Source organism: Carlito syrichta, unplaced genomic scaffold (genome assembly GCF_000164805.1).
Source record: "Carlito syrichta isolate Samal-C Ts95f unplaced genomic scaffold, Tarsius_syrichta-2.0.1 Scaffold302911, whole genome shotgun sequence".
Taxonomy (NCBI): Eukaryota; Metazoa; Chordata; class Mammalia; order Primates; family Tarsiidae; genus Carlito; species Carlito syrichta.
The window spans coordinates 226914-238926 of NW_007247007.1; the positions used below are offsets into that span (position 1 = coordinate 226914).

Genomic DNA, 12013 nt, shown 5'->3' on the forward strand with positions numbered 1-12013 from the left:
TGGGTAAATAATTATAATAATATGGAGTAAATTGACCGGAGTCAGGTGCAAGGTACAATGTTCAGAGGAGACCATGCTGACTTCCTACAGGACTGGGGAAAGGGAGGAGCTGTTTGAATTGGATCTTGAAGGATGCTTAGGAGTTTGCCTGTGGCAGCAGGGGCCGGCCAGTCTCCGTCGGTGTTGTTGTTCAGTGATGATAAATTCTGGTTGACAGGCGCTGAGTCCTGAGGAAGGATGGTGATGATGCTGGCCTCCCTGCCCCTAGAGAGGTCTGAGATGTTTGGCCCCTGGCCATGGCCCACGTGGCACGTGCTAAATGTGTCTATGGCCACTCCTCAGAGGGCTAGCACCTCCACAAAGCTTCCTGTAATGGACTGACATCTGGCAAGTGGCAGAGCCACTGGGGAAGAGGAAGAGGCAGAGGTGGTCCTGCGACTGCCAGCCTGAGTGCCCAGGGAGAGATGGCAGGGGAGAGGGAGACAGCCATATGGGGAGAAGCCCATTTAGGGGAAATGGTGGATGGAATGGGCAGATGCCAGGGGTAGGGGCCTTAAGGAATGTATGTCCGGTAGGCAGAGAAGAGGGAGAGAGACTGAGGGCGGAGATGACATTGGGGCTCAGAGAATGTCCAGGACCACAGCAGGACTGTGGGATGGAAGAGGCAGAGCTGGAGAACTGGACACAGGGCACGGTGGTCATCTTGGGAGCTGGCCTTCCTGCCCTCCCTCCACCAGCGAAGCCACCCTCTGGGGGCACCTAAGTCAGTGGGAAAGGGGATCTTGTCATCTCTTCCTGAAGACGCCCACCACTCCACTTGCAGACCCTGTCCAAGAACAGGGTCTGCTTCACCCCTGTGCCCTTCACCTTTGCACCCTTCCTACTGAGTGTCTGCTGGATGCCTGGCACTGTGCCTGCTGCCTTCCCTGCCATGCAGGCAGGTGGCACAGGGCCTCCAATCCAGGCTCATCCCCAGGTCCCCAGCCACGCCTTCCTCCTTCCCTCAGCAGTGCTCCCTGGCCTCTGGCCATCTTATATAGTTTCCCTGTCCTGCCCACCCTGAGCGCTGACCATCCCAAACCCGGGTTAATGGTGCAGGGGCCTTCTTTGAGGAAAAAAGGGCTGTCTGACCGGAAGAGGGGGGAGGGCCGACTTGGTGCTATCCCCCACCCACTTGTCTGCCGCCGGGTTCTTGGTTGTTTGATAAGCAGACACTCTGTGCTGGGTAAGAGCTGTACCCAACCTGGTCTAGACAGCCTTGGGGGCCTGCTTTACTCTGCGGTGGGAAGGGGTGTTCAGTCTCCTGCCTGCTTCAGGGCCGGGATCACCTGCAGCAGGCACCATATAGGCATCATCGGCTCGCCATTGATGTACAGTCTGGCTATTTGGACTTCCCACTGAGGGTCATCCCTGCACCGTGAGGTCAGATCCCTGCATAGGAAGGCCCAGACTCCCTACTCCATTCAGGGCCTGGCCCAGAACTCGAAGCGGGAGCTCGCCAGGTTAGTGCTACAGCCACTGTGCCCTCTGGGGATCCGAGCACAACGAATGGCAGCTCAAGAACCGTTTCAGGAGGTCTCACCTCATCTGAACAAGAAGTAAATGCAAGTGTGGGTGGCGGATGAGGTTGTCTTGGGCAGACAATCACACAGTGGCATTGGGAGACCCTCCTGCTCCATTATATGAATGGGAAAACTGAGGCTCAGAGAGCTACATCACCTTCTGTAGCCAGGAAGTGATGGACAAGGATTAAAACCAGACCAGGCAAGAAATCCATGGTCTTTGCCCTTGCCACAGTGTATGTGTTAATAGCAATATCTTTCTTTACGTTTTTTTAAAAAAGAGAATATTTTGAGAACATAACCAGTGCACACAGTAAAAAAAAAGGGACAAGAGAATGCAGCATGAGCAGTGAGTGCCCCCCACCCATCTCCTGGCCGCTCCTGAGGCCCCATCCCATTCCCAGTCCACATTACAAGGCAGAGATGCAGCTCAGCGACTGCCTAAGCACCATCATTGATCATAATGGCCAGCATCGTTAAGAAAAGGTTCAACTTGATTTAGTGTCATTATTTATTTTTTCCAAGGAATTGAATAGTACATTCTTTAAAGACAGATCTCAGCTGGGCTTGGTAGCTCAGCCTGTCATCCCAGCACTTTGGGAGGCTGAGGCAAGTGGATTGCCTGATCCACGGGTTCGAGACCAGCCCGGGCAACTTGGCAAGACCTCGTCTCTACAATGAATAAAAAACTAGCTGGGTGTGGTAGCGTGCACCTGTAGTTCCAGCTACTTGGAAGGTTGAGGCAGAAGGATTGCCTGAGCCCAGCAGGTCGACGCTGCGGTGGCCATGAGCATGCCACTGCATTCCAGTCTGGGCGACAGAGTGAGACTCCAACTCGAAAAAAAAAAAAAAAGATTTATTTCAAAGAATCATAGGGAGAAAAGTGTTCACTATTTAATACGCTCCTTTCTCAGGCTGTCCACGCCAAGGAGCAGCTGAGGTTGTGTCCAGGTGGAGAGGCCTGTTCCTGTAGGTGGGAGGCCAGATACTTTGTGGGTGCAGACAAAGGAGGGATGTGTGTTTGGGATTCTGATGGCTCAGCCTGCTCATGGGCTTCCTTCCCGTCCCCCTTTCTCCCGCCCTCTACCTGAGAGGTTCCTCTCGCCCTCCTGACTGGTCTCAGAACCTCCCATGACATTTCTGTGCTGGCCCCTTGCCTCACATGTGCTGGGCTTAAGTTCTTAGAAAGTGATCTGAAACCAAATTAACTGGTGACAAGTCAGATACCACAGGGCACCTCCTGATGGGCACAGGTGCCTCCCCCACCTGCCACCCAGGCGGCACTGCCACTGTGGGTGGCACTGCCGCTCTCGAGGGCTTCCTGATGGCAGGGGCAGGAACTCCTCTGCAGGCCAGTGTTTGTGAGCCATCGTCAGGGCCTCTCTTGATGGCCTCAGTGACTTTAACCCGAATTCCCAGTCTCTGATTCTTTCCTTGTGTCTCTTGGGCGCTGGACCACGGTTCATGCTGATCAGTGCCCTCTGTTCTCTCAGAAGCACTGGCATATCCAGGCTGTTGGTGTGTGAATGTCTCTTTGGCCTCCCACTCTGGGCTTCCACAGTAACACCCAGACAGTGGAGAATCTTGGAGGACCCTTCTCTGCAGTTTTCCAGTTTAATGATGCCATGCTTCTCCTTCCCTATAAAACCTTCAGTGAGTCCCAGTGTCTGACTACACCAAACTCACATACATCTGTTATCTAGAGCTGGGCCTTCTGGACAAGTCCAGCTTTCTCTTCCTCTAGGAAAAACTTACTAGGGTCTTGTGGACTTGTTATAGAGCCCCTGAGAATGTGTGCTGAAAGACCCCTTGGGGTGAACTCTTGGTCCAGCTGACCGGAGAGGATGTGGGCCCAAGGGTCACACAGGAGCATGACCCCTCTCCGGCCTTCCTCTCGAGGTCATGGCTGATCCTCCCCTTCCTACAGCCCCTACGGGGCGTGCCATCTGGCAGGGTGCTGCCAGCTGTCAGGAAGCTGGCCCCTGTCCTGCTGGTTTGAGAGGGCTCCCCCTTCCTCTCACAGATCTCTGAATCACAGGCCATCTGCCCGAGGCCTGGCCGGTGGCTGAATGCTTTATGGGGAGTGTTTATAGGGAGATTAATCGGTTCTCTCTCTTTCTCCTTGTCTGTCTCTGTCTCTGTCTCTCGCTCCCCCATTTTCCTCCCCAGGGGGGCTTTCTCTGTGGTCCGACGCTGTGTCAAGCTCTGCACCGGCCATGAGTATGCAGCCAAGATCATCAACACCAAGAAGCTGTCGGCCAGAGGTAGGGCACAGGGAGTGTCCGACGTGGCTGCCATCAGGCTGGGGCAGGGACTTGGGAGACTGTGTCCTGTGGCTTGGGCCATGGGTCCCTCCCAGGCTCAGCCGGCTCCCGGCCCACCCAGCCTGTGGCTTCACACACAGATGGACAGGCTTTGCGGAGTGGAGGCTGCGGTGGGGTGTGGGACATGAGAGTGTTGGGGACTTGAAGGCACTCCTGGCCTGGTGGGACCGGGGGTAGGTGGGGGGCACACCTTTGCTTCCTGGTTTGGGTGTTCACGGGGCCTCCAGTTTGCTTCCCCTTCCTGAGTCTTTTGGGGCCTCTGCTCCCAGAGCTGGATGGGGAGAGGTTCGAGGTGGCCAGGCCACTGTGGTGGTCGGGGAATGTCATCTGCCTCAAGAACAGTGGGCTTGGGAGAACTTAGTGACTCCAAGGCTTAGGGGACCAGACAGTGCTCCGACTGGCTATCTGCCTTCTAAAGGCAGAGTTCTGGCCCTGGGGCCAAGTGGAAGGTGACCTGGCAGTTTCATTTGCTTGTTTGTTTTGACCCTGCAGTTTTTTAACTAATCAGGCCCAAGTCTTCTGCACATCAGAGAAGGTGTGTCCGCCTGCCCTGGGGGACTTCTTGGGCTTGCAGGGTGTGTGCGAGGGAGGATCTCACATGGTGCTGACCCAGGGTGGCCCCGGTGTGTGGACAAGCCCCCATCCCAGGGCTGCCGAGCCCCGCTGGCAATGGCCAGCTCTGGGCACTGCAGGCAGCAGCAGAGCAGACGAATTGCTGCCCTCATGGGTTTGCACCCTGTGAGGCAGGCAGACAACAGAGCCACAAGTCAGCATACAGCGAGTCGGAGGGTGAAGGGCAGAGGCTGCCCTGAGCAGCTGGAGCCACTGTTGTCAGAGCACGGATCTGAGGAGGTGGTGGCAGTGCGGGAAGGGGGCAGGGGTCTCAACCAAGCCCCCAAGGTAGTCAGGCAGGCCCACGGAGGTGGATGTGGAGTAGGTGGGCTGTCTTAGGTGGCAACCCTCTGGTGCTATGGGGGATCCCAGGGGGAGGGGACCTGAGTGATCCCCTTGGAGGGAGCTGAGCAAAGCCCCCATGTCTGCCACTCTCTACCCTCTCTCTTCCAGTACCGCCAGCATCCCTGATTGGCATCCAGGCACAAATCTGAGCTAATTGGGAGCCAGAGAGGCCCTGACCCATCTGGTCCAGGATGCCAGATGCTGTTGGGCTGAATCTGAGCAGAGACTGGCCTCCTCCTCTGGGTTGGTGGTGAGAACCGCCTGCTGTCTGTGGAGCCTACAGTTTACAGTGCTCTAGTGACCTATGGGGGCAGGCAACCCAGCCCACCCCCGTGCAATTGAGTGAGCTATGTGTAGGTGTTGTTTGAGCGCCTACTCTGTATTAGGCTATAGAGCTCAGCAGAGTGTTCCCTCTTCTCGGGAGCATTCTCTGACACCAGGCTGGGGGGAGGACTTGAGGCCCTGGAAGCTCACTCTGCCCTAGCCCTTGTCTGCCTCCTCATCATTGCGCCATGAGGGGGCTTGGTGGTGCCCAAGGCTGGGTCAGTCCCTGTGTTGGGTTCTAAGCCCATGAGAGACTATGGAGGGTGACACTGCAGAGGGCTTGGCATGGACACAGGAAGGAGGTTCAAGGCAGGTTTAGGGACACAAGTTCCTAACTGTCCTCTATATATTTATCAGGGGGACTGTAGGCCTGCGTGTCCTCTCTTCGTTATTCCACATGGGCTGGACACAGGCCACCTGCTGTTGGTCAGCTCTGCTGGTCTCCCTTGGGCCTGGTTCCTGGCTGGATGGATAGGCCTGGGCCTAGGACCCAGGGCAGCAAGCTAGGTTTTTTATGGTCAAGACACAGAACTGGTCTGGAGCTCACAGTGCTTGGGTGCCCATGGCCAGTTCCTATGGGTCTCCAGGGGACATCCTTGCCTGTCATAGGGTGCCAAAGAGAGGCACTCAGTGAAGCTGCCTCGGGGCATGGGTCTGCATATGTGCACACACATGTCTGCATGTACATGCCGTGTGTGTGTGGCTGTGTGGGGTGTGTGGCTATGTGTGCTCATGTTTGAGCATATGTAGGGGCATATGGGTGTGTCCCCCAGTCGAGCTTCCAGAATGAGGCCATCTGGACCTCAGGCAGCTGGGCTGTGACCAGCCAGCCGAGCAAGGAAACTCAGAGGTCCTCCCAGTTCCTGCTTGGGAGGATGCTCCAGATACCTCAAGGGCTTGGAATGAGGCATGGGGTTCTTGGAGGTAGCTCCTGGCTGGGAGGACAGTAAGCAAAGGTGAAGGCCCCAAGCTTCAAGGTCAGCTTTGATAAGCTCCAGGACATTCAGTCAAGCAGGTGGGAGAAGGGGGGAGTGACCCCTACAGCCAGGACTTCAGGCCAGACTCAAGAGCGACATCCAGGAAGGCCCTAGGGACTGAGCTGCATCAGGGGACACCAGTATGAATGTGTCACCAGGAGCAGAGGTTAGAGAGCTGATGTCACCAGGAGCAGAGGTTAGAGAGCTGCTGATTACCAAGGGACCTGGCCGGGGTCCTGGGGTCTCTACTGAACTCCAGACCCTGAATGGCCTGCCATGCCTGGGAACATAGGATCAGAGCGGCCTTCTGCTATGCTCTGAACCCGTGCCTCTGGGCGTCATGGGTCAGTGTGGTCATCTGAGTGGCCAAGTTGTTCCGTGGCTATCCAGGGGCTGCTGCTGGCCTGAGCCTAGGCACAGGAACAGACAAGTTTGGGTCACTCAGTCTGCTGTCCTCTTGGCCCCGGGGAGCGGTTCATGTGTCCCCTGGCATCTGTTGACCTTGCTAGACTCGGTGCCCTGGCATTGCCCAGGGCAGCTATTCTCTAGCAGGCCGGAAACTGAGGTCTGAAGGATTCAGGCCAGGCTCAGGGCCTGTGGCTGCAATAATCATGTTAATCGTGTTAAAGTCAGCACTTACTAAGTGCTTGCTGCATGCATTGCACCGGGACACAGGAAGCTTCCTGCTCCCTGACGTTTGGTGGAGACATAGGTGTGAAGTGTTCTGGTGGGCATCACACACCACACAGGTGAGGTTCCTAAGTCAGGAAGAACGTGAGCCTCACATACCTTGGAGCCTCCCAGATGTCCCCTCTGCCCCTCTTCTCCCTGGATTTTGCAGTGGTCATTCCCTGATTTCTGCCCTTTTGCCACGTTGCTATTCTTCTGCTTGCAGCTGAGTCTGACGGTGGGGCGGCGCTGCCGGGTAATGTTCTGGGGTGTCTGTAGAATGGATCCGTTCACCCCATCGTATGATGTCCTGTTGAACGAAGGCTGCTGTTTCCGCTCTAAGCCAGCCCCTGAAGACATTAGCAGACCCACCAGAACCCGGCAAACAGGAGGCCCTGCTAAATGTGCGAGCAGATTCACTTTGGCAAAAACGCTGCTTGCCAGTCAATTCAATCTTTAAAAGCTTGTGCTGATGTATCAGCCTAAGAAACTGGAATTCATAAGTGGCTTGTATCCCTCCTGCTTCCTTATCCGTTCCAAAGGATGGCAGCCACCCCCCACCCATCTTGGTCCTCATCAGCCTGTCCACCCAAACCTGCGGCCTGGCATGCAGTTCCCAAGGAGAGACCTGTGAGGCCAGCACCCTGCCCAGATCCCTGCCAGGCCTGGTGGCCATCTGCACACTGTGTGGCCTCTTTCTCCACCAATGAAGCCACCTGGGACTTTCCCTCTCTCCCAGGACACCATGACCATGCCAGAGGGCCCATGCAGAGGAGCACTGTGCTAGGGCCTCTCCCTGGGGGTCCTTCCATCCCTGGCGGCTTCTCCTCAGCCAAGGACCATGTGTCTTGTCAGACCCAGAGCTTTCTGGCTTCTCTGTACAATTGGTCTCATTCCTCACTTGTGGAAGGCCATGGGGTTCTGAGAGGGTCCACCCCAGACACCCTAGACATACATCTCACTCACTGACAGATTAATGCCAAGGACACAGCGATAAGCAAATTCACCCTTAAATAAGCAGCTATGACCCTGTGTGCCAGGTGAGGGTCTGGGGGAACTGGTCATGGGAGGTAAGAGAAAGTTATCCCACAATTGCATTGGAATGGGTCTTCAAGGATGAGTAGGAGTTTGTTAGATTCAAACAGAAAACCACCTGAGTATATTTCTATGAAGTCACACAGCTCCTCTAAATTAACCTCACAGTCTCTATTTATACCTTCAAAGTGCCTTACAAGTCAGGAGGCTTTAGGGCAGTGGAAATCTGAAAGTCCAGGCCTGCTCTACCATTACCATGGCTCTTTCTTCTCTCCTGACCACTGCTCTGCAAGCAGCCCACTTGCTGGATGTTCCACTCCTTCTGTTCACCCTCTGATGGTGGCTGAGCCCCTGGAAGACCCCTGTAACTATGAACTTCGGAGCTGGCTGTCTTGCAGTACATTGCACACCTGCCTGTTTCCTCACCTGACACAGTCTGGGTCAGTAGTGGGAGGAAGGGGCTGGTCTGGAATGCTAAGCAGCCAGACCCCATCTGCTACCTTCTTCCCACAGAATCATTGGGGTGGGGGTCTAGCTGTGTGCATCCCCAGAGGGCAGGCTGACACCATCTCTCTTTGCCTCTGGCCACACTCAGGCCCTCCACACAGCGACATGGCTCAGCCCTGCCTGTTTCTTGGGCATTCCCCCCCCCCACCGTTTAACTTTTTATTATGGAAAATTTCAGACATTCTCAAATACAGAGCACATGATAGAATGAATCCAGCTTCAACATTTATCAACTCTCGGCCAGTCTTGTTCCTTCTGTGCCCTAGACCCCAGCATGTTTACTATTCGGTCCATAAATGTTTCAACACATATTTCTAACAGAAAATGTTTCCAAAATCATAGCCACAGTAGCATTATCCTACCAAGAATTCCTTGACATTATCGTGTATGCAACCAATGTTTGTGTTTCTAAGAGTTCAGAGGTTTCCCCAGACTCAGATTGAAGCTGCATGATTGGGTCATCCTGCCCTGTTCCCGGGCAGTGTCCCTGAGGCGTGCAGGTCACAGCCTGGGGCCCCGCTGCAGCTACACAGCCTTAGGCCCCAGTGGGATCTCTAGGCAAAGGAACTGGCTGCATTCCCCTGGCTTCAAGGGAAGCCATTCCCCTTGGGTTGAAATCTGGGGCTCCAGGAAGTGACCCAGAGCTGGCTTTCCCCTGTCTGCTGTGAGCTTTGCCTTAATGTCCCCTTCGAGTATCCCCAGCCTGCCTCACAGGGGGAGAAGGTGACAGTGCTGATGGCTTGGTGACCATGAAGGGAGGGCACCTGGCACTTCCTGGCCCCTTTCAGCCGACAAAGTCCTGTGTTCACTGCCCACCTGGGTCTGGGGGCTCTCAGTCCTGTGCCCTCTGCTGCCTTGGGTCACCTCCCCCACACAGGGACCTGAGGTTCCTCCCCAGGTCCTTTGAGCTTCCCTAACTAAGGGGAGAGGTGATGAGGGGGTTTTGGACCAACTCTCAGCTTTACCGTGGTACACCTCACCTGCCTGCCCAGCTGTCTGGCCTTGGCCAGCTTACTTTGCCAGCCTGCACCTCAGTTTTCCCAGCCATAAAATGGGGATAGAAATAGTGTCTACCTAAGAGGGATGTTGTGAGGACTGGAGGAGTGAGGTGCTGGGCACCAGCTGACTGAGAGTGGCCATGCTGGCAGGGCCCGAGACCTCCCCTCTTTAGCTCACCGCCTCTCTTCCTGGCCAGATGGTCAGCGTCCTACTGCAGGGGGCCCTGCATGGACATCTCTGTAGCTTTCTGGTGCTGTATGGCTCACTCAGCTTGTAGGCCCCAGGGCCCCCTCCTCTATGAGCTGTCCTGGAGCTCCCTAGGTCCCATGGTGGTCTCCTGTATCTGTTTCCCAACTGACCACATGTTCCTTGAGGGGCGCTGCAGGTGGTTCCACCTGGAGCCTCCTCGGTTCCCAGCTGTGAGGGATGCATCACCCACCTCCTAATGTTGGGCTGGCCCCGAGGCTCTGCCTGTCTGACCTGCTTTCTCCCTCCCTTAGTGGTGAAGCAGGAGCTTCTCTGAAATGCCTTCCTGACTGTTATTCAGGGAGGCAGAGGATGAGGAGGGGGCCAGAGAGCAAGGCCTGGAAGGAGTTGACGGCTCACAGGGGTTGGGTGGGGAGAAGGATGCTGGGCCCAGAGGTCTGGAGGAAATGCTCTTGCCCCCTACCAGCATTTTCACCCCTCCTTTGAGTCCAGCACCACTGTGTTGGTACTCACTCACTCCTTTGGCATCCCAGCCCAATGCTGTCACCACACCCGATGCACATCCAGAGCTGTCCAGGGTCGAGGGGGACAGCCTTGGTCGTTTGAGGCACCTGATGATGAGAAGTGGCAGGTAGTACGGGGTTGCAGGGAGGAGGAAGCCGGCTCTGGACACAGAAAAACCCAGAATTGCCCCAACTGAACTGCCAAAGCTGTAACAGTTAGATTTTTAAAATTTAATACTTAATTAAATAGAGGGTTGTGAGACATTCAAAGTCTGTGAATGTGCTGAATAATTAGAGATTATTAAACTACTACTAACAAAAGCAGTTAGAGGAAAATTAATTGACTAGGGGTAAAGAGATCATTAGGCACACAAATTTGAAAACATTTCCCGTTGTTGTCATTGGCCCCGCCCCCCAGCTCATTGTGACACTTTACGGCTGCTCTGCTCGAAGTGGGCGGTTTTGTTGTGCCTGGGTTGGACACAGCCTGTGTGGAGGTGAGCGGCTCATGAGGCAGGTGCAGAGGGGTGACCCCCGTTACTGGGCCCACGTGGGTTGGGGAACCCTGCCCTGGAGCGGGCCCAGGAACAGGCTTAGGATAATGGCTTGTGTGTGCCCTGACTCAGCAGTACTCGTCTCATGTCTTCACGCCTTCCAAGGGCAGTGAGGGCTCCCCATCTACAGAGGGGGAAACTGAGTCCACAGAAGCTGAGAAATGTTCAGGGTCCTGCAGCTAGTAATTTTCAGAATCTGGCCGTGGGGGACTCTAGATTTCACCCAGCTGGGACAGGCTGAGATTGGACCAGTATAGGGCTCCCAGGTAGGCCGACTTCCCAGGTGGGGCTGAACTCCCAGGTGATGGACTCACTCACCTCACAGGTGGGGCTGTCCTCCCAGATGAGAGGCTCACTCAACTCATAGGTGGGGCTGACATCACAGGTGAGCCTGACCACATAGGTAGAGCTCACCTTAAGATGGGGCTGACTTCCCAGAAGAGGGGCTCATTCATCTCACAGGTGGGGCTGTCTTCACCAGTAATATTCTACAGGTGAGAGGATCCATGTTACCACTGTGTCTCCTCCCACCTGCAGGCCCATGCTCAGCTCAGCCCCAGCTTCTTCTCTGGGGCACCTGGCCTCCTCCAGGCCGGTGTGGCCCCTCCTGTCTTGGGAGGCACCCTCTGTCCAAAGGTGTGATGGGGAGGGTTTTGATGTCTCTGGCATCTCCAAAGGTGTGATGGGGAGGGTTTTGATGTCTCTGGCATCTCTGGGGCTGGACCTGAGCCTGCACCCTAGAAAGGGGAGAGCAGCCGAGGGGAGGTCTGTACCCACCTCCCTGCTCAAAACTGTCTGAAACCTTTTTGCAAGGGGGAGGGCTGAAGGGAGCTTGTGCCTCTGGGGCTTTCATGCCAGCCAGCACTGTGGCTTTCTTGCAGCCTGGAAAACGACCCCTACTCAAGGGGAAATGACTGCTTGGTCACGGAATCCACAGAACTGGGTTAATAGAGGACAAGGTGCCGCATTGCAGGGACAGCTGAGCACGCGTCTGTGGCAGCACCCCTCCCCGGGCTGGGGACCCTCCCCTCCCTTTTCTAGCCTGGGAATCTGCTTCCTCCTTCATCTCCATTCAAGGACCCTACCTTCCTCTCCTCTACCCTCCTTTCCCCTCTCGTCTCCAGCTCTGGGACCCCCGCCCTCTCTCCCCTTTCCAGCTAGGAGAGCACCCTCTCCTCCCTCCCTGCTTCATGACCCCTCCCTGCTTCATGGCCCCTCCTCTCTCCTTCCCTCCTCCTGCCTGCTTGAGTACCCCCTCTCCTTTCTGTACCGTCCCCCCACCCCGTGGCTTCCAACCTGAGGGAACAGCTTTAGGGCTTGCACCCCCAACAAACTGGTCGACTCTGTTCTCAAGTCTGTCCACCGGGGTCACAGGTGGTGACCAGTCCCTGCTGG

At 55.6% G+C, this 12013-nt stretch overlaps 1 protein-coding gene across 1 annotated transcript in view; it reads left to right on the forward strand.

Moving 5' to 3' along the window:
- Window positions 1-3731: 3731 nt before the first annotated feature.
- Window positions 3732-12013, forward strand: part of CAMK2B (calcium/calmodulin dependent protein kinase II beta) — a 66364-nt gene continuing 58082 nt past the window's right edge. The window contains exon 1 of the mRNA XM_008057238.2: window positions 3732-3826. The gene's annotated coding sequence lies outside the window, so the exon portion shown is untranslated. The remainder of the gene's footprint in view (window positions 3827-12013) is intronic.